General features: G+C 32.4%; 1 long non-coding RNA gene across 2 annotated transcripts; it reads right to left on the reverse strand.

The window, feature by feature from the left end:
• Nucleotides 1-6,547: 6,547 nt before the first annotated feature.
• LOC136200743 (uncharacterized) lies at nucleotides 6,548-9,948 on the reverse strand. Of its 2 annotated transcripts, none has more exons than XR_010673475.1 (3): nucleotides 9,505-9,948; nucleotides 7,943-8,112; nucleotides 6,548-7,750 (listed from the first exon to the last, which is right to left on the reverse strand). It is a non-coding gene; the product is annotated as an uncharacterized lncRNA (long non-coding RNA). The 2 variants fall into 2 exon arrangements; XR_010673474.1 differs by having other exon boundaries at nucleotides 6,548-6,755; nucleotides 7,615-8,112.
• Between the last annotated feature and the right edge of the window lie 338 nt (nucleotides 9,949-10,286).

The following is a 10,286-nucleotide window of genomic DNA, read 5'->3' on the forward strand; positions in this document are numbered from 1 at the left end:
GCTTTGTTGTGGATTTAAGGGGTTTTATTTACATTTTTTTTTGCATTTTTGGGGTTTCAAGGTTTGTGGTTTTAAAGTTTTGTTTATTTTTTCATATTCCTAATTTTAATTTGAGTTAACAAATAATTTTTTTATGAATTTCAAGTTTTTATGGTTTTTCAGGGTTTGTAGTTTTAAATTTTTGTTTGTTTTTTCAGATTCTCAATTTTAATTTGAGTTAACAAATGATTGGAAGTTTTGGAATTTTCAACATTAGAATGTCTCTTTTGGATTTACATCATTAATATAATAAAGGATATTCATTTGTTAGATTGTATTTTGAGATAGTTGGAGACTAACGTCATAATGGATTTACTGTAAATGTATTTACATACTGAAACATTATTCTTTGCATGTCTGAACAGCCACCTAAATTCCACATGAAGTAATTATTTATCAGCCACTTTCTTTTATCATTACCTCATCAATAAATGCAACTTCCACTTTTTACCTCATCAATAAATGAAACTTCAACTTTTTAGCAATTTTTAAGGTTAGATTGTACTTATCTATCTTTTTAATGTCTACCGAGATTTAATGCTACCCCTTTATTAGCCACCTTTTACTACCTATAAATGTCAATTGCTTTTACTTCTACACCACTTTTCCTTATTTGTACATGGGGGTAAAGAAATGCAAATTAACTTTTACAAACCACTTTCCCCTCTTGGTACATTTAAAGACTAGTCTCCAATAACTTACAAGATACTTTACACTGTGTTCTCCCTAAAAGGTTAGATTGCAGTTCTTTTTCAGTTTATTTTTTAAAATGGTTCTATCTTTTTTCACTTTCTTCTACCTTTAGTCATGTTCTTTATCTTTTTTTAAGTTCATTGTTCATGTTTTCCTCAAAGGCTGTCCCCTTTTAAACATTTTTAATACATGTTTACGATTTATAATTGCCTTTTTTCTTCATGTTTTCCCTCACAGACTGTCCTTCTCTGAACAATTGTTTTATGCATCTTTGGTACTAAAAGTTGCTTTTTTTTATTACGGTATGCTTTCCTTTCTTTTTTTAGGTTAATAACCAATGTTTTTCATAATGTTGAACTTTTTAAAATATTTCGTTTTATGCATCTTTGGGACAAACAATTGGTTTTTTTTTGTCTTCTTCTCTAAACAATTGTTTTATGGATCTTTAGTACTAAAAGTTGCTTTTTTTTATTACTGTATGATTTCCTTTCTTTTCTTAGGTTAATAACTCATGTTTTTCATAATGCTGGACTTTTTAAAATATTTCGTTTATGCATCTTTGGGACAAACAATTGATTTTTTTTATCTTCTTTTCTTTTCGTGATGCTGTCATTTTTTTGTTGATGCATTTTTTGGACTAATGGTTGATTTTTTTGTTACCTTTTTTCCTATATTATACATGATGTTGTTTTAAATTAAAATTTCTGATTTTGTTTTTCTTGCAGGAAAATGTTTACGATTATGCTACCTTTTGCTGACATGCTTCTAGAGTTTCTGTTCCCTATTGGTTTGCCGCCTCTGCGGTGCACTGAAACTTCTGATCCTGTAGCAAATGAGTTTATCTGCACACTTACACTAGCATTGACTACATTTAACTCAAACGGAAGTGGTGATGTATGGAGGTTCACTATTATGTGTTCAACTAACGCTGCAACAAACACATGGCTGCATTGGATATGATCCGTCATCTTATTGCAGTTAATAATTTAACGATTGTAGATGTGAACTACCCTGAGTTATGCCAATATAAATTTTGGCAAGCTAATGCTCTACCGACACCACTACTGGCTGATCTAGAACCTTCGGAGGAACCCTTTGATGTCTAAGCTATGTTTTGTTTTGATCCAATTCCCGAACCTGCAGTTGCTTCTACCTCGGGCATTATCCCCTTAGAAGACGATCCGCATATGGTGCAAATGGCCCAAACAATTGCCCTTTCTAAGATGTACATGCTTGGTGGGCCATCCAATCTCAGGCAGCAAAGTCCGTTGACATTCCTCAACATTGACAGTGGTTTGGATCCTTTACTCATTTTAGAAGGTCATGCAGATACACCTCTCTCGGGTGTAGGGCGCATGCTTTTCCACGAGTAAGGGACATGTGAAGCTGAAAAAAGGAAATATGCTTTCTGATAGTGGAGAAACAGCAAAAATGAAGTCACATATTTCATGTCTAAAGCATAAATTACTTAAAATCTAGTTCAGCAAGACTAAATTGGTTAGGATTTCGAATACCTTCAGCAATGCTTACAAACGAATATCTATAGAAGATGTATTACTACGCTGATACATTGTCAATTAATTTACAATTGTTCTTTTTCATTTTTCTGCTTTTGTTTCGCTAATACATGTCTCATTTTCTCCGTAGGAAACCCCGTAATAGAAAGCGTCCACTGATCCGTGCATGTGACCAGTGACTTCGGTATGGACTAGACAACTACTTCCTTTTATTCTAATTTTGTACTTCCTATATTTGTTCTAGGTTTGTGCACATATTGACCATGTTCCCGTGCAATTATTGTTAGAATTTTTTTTTTAATTTTTTTTTCGTTTTCCTATAAATATATGGCATTCTCACAAATTCTTATAGAAAATACTTCTTTTCTTTGTTTTTTTTTCTACATTAACCAAACATAAACCCCTTACCACCTTCTTTTACCATTTCTATATCCATTTAATCAAAATGATTGTGTGTTGTAATTTATCTCATATCTAATTGTAAGTTTCTATTAATTCTCTACTAGATTCATACTTATGTAATATATTTTTTTATGTACATTTAAATTTGTATTTTTGCTAATTTGCTTCATCGTGTGTTTTCAGCTTCTATTCTATCAGGATCACGATTGTACGATAAGGTATAATTTTGTTTAAATCTTGCTTTTATTAACATAATAAAATTTTCATGAAACATCAAATGAAAAATATAAATTGTTTCTTCTAATTTATTAAATTTGAATCCTTCCTAACTAGGTAATTACAATTTCTAAATAACATTTACAGATGGTTCTTATAAAGATACATCTCCATGTTTTGTTACGTGAATTTTTTCCCACATGGAATTGCCTCCTTATAAGGAGAAAATGAGCCGTTGTAGACACCGAGTCGGAGGACATGTGACGAAAACCCATAATAAACGGCTAAAGCGGTTGATTCCATTAGTTTAAAAATAAAAATCACGAGAAGGCCCTGGAGGTCGGGTGTCGGTTAGCAGGCAGCTAACAGCGCCCCCTGGCAGGTGAGCGTCCCACGAACGCCAGGCACGACGCTCGACGCGTCAAACGCTCGTCCAGCGTGCGTTTGACGCACGCCCGACGCTCGTTGAGCGACCACCCAACTCCCATTGGGCGAACGCCTAACGAACGTTGGGCGTGCGCCCAACCAGCAGTTGGGCGTTCGCCAACAGAGGTTGGGCATCGCCCAACCTCGGGATTCGTGCCTATAAAAGGCACGGATCCCCATGCATTTGGGAGAGGGTTTTTTGGGAGCTTCTCTTTCTAAAAAAAATTATTTTTAGAGAGAGAAAGTAAATTTTTTTGGAAAAACATTTTTTTCCTAAAAAATTGAAAATTTCCAAAAGTTAAATATTTTACAAAAAACACCGAAAAATCACAACTCGTGGAATCAACCGACTTCGACTGTCGATACCGATCTTGAGGTATTATCTGAGGACTAGACTCGTTTAATTTATTCATTTCGTTTATTTATTTTATTTATAGTTTTGTTCATTTATTTATTTTATTTATAATTTTGTTCATTTATTTATTTTATTTATTTTATCACATTTATTTATTTTTCCGTATTTATTTAATTTCCGTCTCGTATTAAATAAACGTTTTGGTTTTAAATAAAAAAACTCATTTTAAAGTCCCAACACGAACCGTGACCCAATTTAAGGGTAGTTCGGGACTAAAACGTTGTAAATATAGAATTTAAAAGTGTTTTTTTCTAATTAACGTTTTAAAGTAAAACATCGTTTTGGGAGGCACCGCTATAGACTATGACCCGATTTGGGTAATTCGGGGACCAAAATGATGGAATAGAGTAGATCTAAAGCTTTTTAATAAATCTGAAAAGTTTGGGGCTGTTTCTGATATTCTGTCTTTTCTATCATTAAAAGGAGTTTAGCGACGGATTTTCCGTCGGTAAAGCTGCTGGAACTTAAAAAAATGTCTTTTTTGACATTTATTCTTGTATATATATATGTACAATTATGTAATATGTTTATTAAAACTATTTTTAAAGTATATAACTAGTAATTACTTATTATGTATTTACTTATTTTAAATATTTGGGGATCATTTACATTAATTTAGTTGTGTAAAACTATATGTATATGTTTCCTTTAAATTCATTTAAACTAGATTAAATAGGCAAAACTATTTTGGGGGTTATTTTCTAGGAATCTTTTATGAGAAAGGCTATTTTGGGGTTAAATGCTATTTTCTTATTTATGAACCTTATTCATTATTGTTTTTGTTTTTAATTAGGATAATAAGTATACTATACTTGGTACTGTTTTCCATTTTCTTGGGTACATATCAATAACTATAGTGTATATTATGTTTTACCTTATTTTTAATCTATAGGTGTAATCACCATTTTTACTAAAAATGTATATATATATGTACATGTATTTATTCTCCTTTTGGGACTTTCTATATGTATATATTTCAAATGTATTTGGTTGGGTGAATTTGGACTTAACTTGTTAATTGTTGTAATTATGTGCTAGTAAGGATTAATTGAGTGGAAAAAAGAGAAAATAAACCACACAAAGTGATTTCAATTTGCTTATTTATTTAAAGGTTTATAGAGATTCCTAATGTAAATAAAAGGGTTTTTAGTTCGTTATCATTTTCAAACGACTTCCTAAAATATCACGTTTTGAAACCTTAATCCGCTCCAACGACGGATTAAGCGAACCTTGTAATTAAAAGCGTTTTCCGGCAAATAATAGAGTTTTGAATCGTTTTTCTATCTAAACGGTTTTGTACAAAAATAAATGGACTTGTATGCTTAATCACGTTTTTGGTTAAAATTTCTTGTTTCACGTTTTCCAAACACTCGAACCGTTCCAACGGCGATTCGAGTGAAAAACATGTAAATTAACGGGGTTTTGAAACGTATCTAAATCGTTCCAATGGCGATTAAGGTACGAACCATGTAAATAAACCTTCTTTCGGGGAGTGAGATTAATTTAGATTTAATGTATAACTTAAAGCATAATTCACGTTGTAAATAAACTAATTCTTCCTTATATCTCCCCTTTCTTCTACATATTTTAATTCATGTAAATGGGTGATTCTTTACTAAAATGGCTTTCGATAATATGCTCAAAACGGTTTTCAAAACGAGAAAGAAAAGGTTTCAAATGAATTTTAAACTTAAAGAAATATACGATTAGTCCGTTAGCGCCTAACATGCTAAGCAGGAGGCCGGTGGTTCAGAACCGGGCGATGTCGGGGTGCCTAGTAGCCTTTCTCCGGAAAGGAGCTAGCCTTCTCGGCTCGTACCCAAATTTCCCGAACCCTCACCGGTCTCCCGTAAGGGATCGGTGTTCATTTCCCATTCGTGGGTGGCGACTCTTCCATACTCCGAGCTCCGGCCCTGCCGAGCAGCTTGATTCCGCGATTGGTTGCTTTCGGCGCCAATCACAACATCTGTCGTCAACGATGTCCACCCCCCGGGTCTTCGGGGCGAGGCTGCGGCACCTACAACCGTGAAACCAATATCGGTTACTATTGCTGCTGTATTATGATTCCTTCTTCAAAAAATTACTATTCTAATAATGCGTCTGTAGATATTTAACAGATGTAGCTCACCCGTTTCTGTCGATGCTAGAAACTCAGTTGTTCAATGTGCATTTGAATATTTGATGCCTTTATGCAATATTAAATTTAATGACTTCAACTCTAAAGAAACATAGAAATTGAAGAAAAGAAATTTAATGCTAGCGTCCAAGTGATAGGGGCTAAGTCAATAGTTGTGCTTGGTCGTAAATACACAACGTTAAAACATTTTGTACGAACGTGTTTTACAAGTCCTCCGTTCTATAAGTACACTATTTGGTGGTTTTGATTTGGATGAGTTTTTTACTGATCTATAAATTTGTATCCCGTAATTTTTTTTAAAAGTCTATTGTCACATGTATTGTGTTTTTTTTTTTGAAATAATACTGTCAATTCATTTAGTACACAGTTGCAACTGTGCATTTTATTTATTTTTTATATATTTGATTGAATCTCCTTTTAAAGAAAAAAACGAGTCTTTAATTTTGACTTATACACAAGGAAATAACTAAAACTGATGTGTTATTCTATTAGTATTTTATCACAACATTTAGTATATAAACTAGATTTAGTCCCGTGCAATGCACAGAGTTCTTTTTTCCAGGAATTCAATATATAAATTGCAAATAACAATAAAAATTCTATTTATAAGTTAAATGTTAATTGAAATATATGAAATTAAATTGATACTTTTGAAAATTTCTTGAAAAACTAATTATATATATATATATATATATATTCTCATCACATATACAATTGAAGCCTTCCAATACAACATAATAGGCTGATAAGTACTACATATAGAGGTTGTCTTTGTCAACAAATAGCTAAAACCAAATTAACAAAAATAGTCACTCCGTCCCCATTCTAACAGTGTTTAAAAGGGAATTATTAACGGAGTTCAGTCTTCTTCTTTTGCCAAAGCTTGTCTAAGGGCACTATTAGCATCACCCTGCAACATCACATTCACAAAGATTGACTTGATCAATACCATATGTTAATCAAATTTCATTTCAAAGGACATTCATATTTAGAATCATTAGCATGACGGATGTGAACATGGGTGATAATTTCTGACAGGATAACACGATTTAAAGAGACAATGTGGCATACACGACATGATTGTAATTTTTCTTTTCTCTATATCATACATAATCATATGAAACATATAGATAACATAGCACAATTATGACACTATAACCCGAATTGCCACCTCTAGATGTGAATGCATTATAAGCTGAAGCTTTACATTCATATCTACTGCATCACCAAACATAACACTTAAGAAAGGAATGAGGTAGTTTAACAAACTACTATTATAGCCGAGCCTGTCATCATACCAACACAGTACCTCTACATAATTGACTTCAAAAAGATTCATATAAGTTCATTAAAAAAGATTCATATAAGAATTACATAAATCACAAGGATAATAATTCAGATTGACACCAATGCTATCATGTAGCACCAAAGTTGAAGCTTCATTTTTTTTATTTCTCCTTTAACAGGATGATTGATTTCTTCTATCCCAAACCTATTTATTATTTGAGCTGAAGTACAAATACAACTTTTTTTTACAAATTTCTTTCACTTGACAGTGATAATTCCTCATAGATAATTGTTAATATGTTAACAAATTTGAACTTACAAAACATCAAAATACTCCATGACTTCAATTGCTGAACAAGATTCATCATAATGAAGAAGTCTTCATTTTTTCTTTCCAAAATCATTAAATTTAAAAAGCACTATGAATACTTAATTTCATGGAAAAAAAGAGAGGAAAGAAAAAATCAAGAAAGGGAACAAACCTTAGAGCTTCTTCATTTTTTAGTCTACACTTCAATGAAGACATTCATTGAAAAAATGATTCAAAAGCACATAGCAGAGATAAACAAAGGATCCGAAATTTCAGAAATGAGTTTCATTTTATTGAGTTGATGGATCCTAAAATAGCATAGAGCAGAGATACATTAGTGAACAATGTAAACTTTAGTTCATATTATATGTATAACATCTTTAAAATCTCAAGGTATTCTGACTGTAAAGAGAACTTTGGTTAATTGATGAGAAATAATATTAAATTTAGCTTGCTATTTATGTTTTCATTTAACAAAAAAACAAAAACAAAATGCATACGCTATCGTTGCTCTGCCCTTTGGATGCTCAAACATGTTGAAGGAGCCTACGTTGAAATTTGGCTTAACCAAAATGATTAGCATTTGAACAAATTGAATCAGCAGAGACCTCCATTGATTCAAACTCACTCGAACAAAGTGCCACATCACTTACATTGTAAGGTTAACTATCTGGTAGAGAACCAACATTTCACAATTAGTCCTTCCCTCGGCTAACACAACATAAATAATCAAAGTAATAAATTAAAAGAAAAATAAGAATCAAACATCTGTAACTAAGAACATTTCTATCATATCAAACTTCACAAATTAATTTTCACCTTATCAAAGGCCAACAGAGAAAAGTTCCTAATTTAGCTAAATCTGTCTTTGTAAATTTAGCAATTAAACAGATGTAAACATCCACTTGTTTCTGATAATTGACTCCCATACTCCTAAATATTACAACACCACTCAGTTGAATGTTGGAAGGAAGTAAAGTACCACTGCTATTTATATTCCACCAAAACCGAATGCAACTTGTAAATTAAGAGAAAGGAGAACATTTATTATATTTATAATATTGAGGGCCTAAAACTAATTAATGGTAGTTGAGAGAATATAAACCCATGGCATGTAACATAGAATAGTGCATAATTCTAAGAATGCCACTTGATGATAGTATTTTGTTGGAGAGGAATTATTATTTGTTGTTGGGAATGAAACAAAAAGAGATACTAATAATTATAAGTAGCAATATTAATTATCAAGTAGGATTATTGCTTCTGAGTTTTGGCTTTTGTGTATTCAATTGTTTTCATTTTAATTGGTGAAATGGTGATTCATGCATATGGGCTGTTGATTTGTTCGAATGTAACAATCGATTAAGATATATGAACGGTTGATCATTGAGAATATATATGCATTAGCATACTAAAAAATTAGCTTTTGGATAGGAAGGACACTTGAAAGAGCTACTGAGCATATTTGAACAACAGAAAAATAGCTACGACAAACAACTCAACTAATCAGAGCAGCTCTAATGATCAAACTGATCCTAGCTAATCACATATCTAAGCTTCTAAGCCATCAATGGAGTTGCGAAATTGCAAATCAGATTAAGGGAGTGCAAGTGGCTGAACAAATCTGATGCAGGAAATGTAGTTAAAATATGTTAGTTGTGTTGCCGAGTTGTAGATTAGTTACAACTTACAAAAAATAAGTTCATAAGTAAGGACATTTTCGTAATATTTGCTGTTTCAGAATTGAAATTTTTCTCCACCATTGTTGCATGCATCTGATGCCATGGACAATTGCAAAAAGAGGTGTATTCGAAATCGCCAGAATTGAAACAATAATAAAGAAAAAGAATCGGTGCAAAAAGTTAAGTGAGAATTCATTACACAAATAAAAAGGCTATAAATTAATCACTTCCAACTCCAAATGACTTGATATTACTAAATACATACATCAATAGTCCCAACCGTGAAATAAGAGAATAAGTAGAAAACTAATCAGAAAATCCAGTAGAAAAGAAAACCTAATCAGAAAATCCAATAGAAAAGAGAAGGTTAATAAATTTACCCATATTTCCTAGCGTTTGCAGGCTGCCTTCCAATTTACCCGCATTTCCCAGCGTTTGTAGGCTGCCTTCCAAGCTCATACCTTCAAGAGACAGAAGAAAAAAATTCACATACAAAGAACTAAAATTTGGAGGGCAGATTATAAATTGCCCAAACTTTAAACTATAACAGCTCTACATTCAAACTAAAAGTTAGGTTTATAAGCTTCTCTCTGCTCCCAAGCTCTGCACAGAAAACAGCTTGTGTTTTCAGTGAGGAAGAAATGACGAGGGTTTTTGGGTTATACAGGAAGTTGGAAGTGATTAGTTTTCAATCAAAGAGTTGGGTTTAGTTAGGAATGAAATAGTTTTTATTAGATAAAACCTTTGTTACGATATACTGAGCTTTTGAAAATATTCCTGATTGCCAAAAAACAGGGTAAGGGGTGAGAGATTTAGGGTGTCTTTTATCTTACTCAAATGTCGTGATAGATGTGAAGATCGAATCCATTAAGAAGTGAACCACTTGACAGATAGTCCCAAAATGTTCTAGGAGAGAAAAAGACGCGACAAGGGAGAGAAACAGATGCATATCAGATTGAATTTTTTAATAACTTAAAAATGGATTAAGGAGAAAATTACACATCAACAGATGTCTCTGTAGTGTGCCGCATCACATAGTAGGTGCTCTATTTTGATGACACGTAATACTTTTGTTCCACCTTTTATAAATATAATAGATAACACATGTATATGGAATTAAGAGAATGTATTCTCTGAGTTTTATATTCCTATGACTATAATC

This window comes from Euphorbia lathyris, chromosome 7 (assembly GCF_963576675.1).
Source record: "Euphorbia lathyris chromosome 7, ddEupLath1.1, whole genome shotgun sequence".
Lineage (NCBI taxonomy): Eukaryota > Viridiplantae > Streptophyta > Magnoliopsida > Malpighiales > Euphorbiaceae > Euphorbia > Euphorbia lathyris.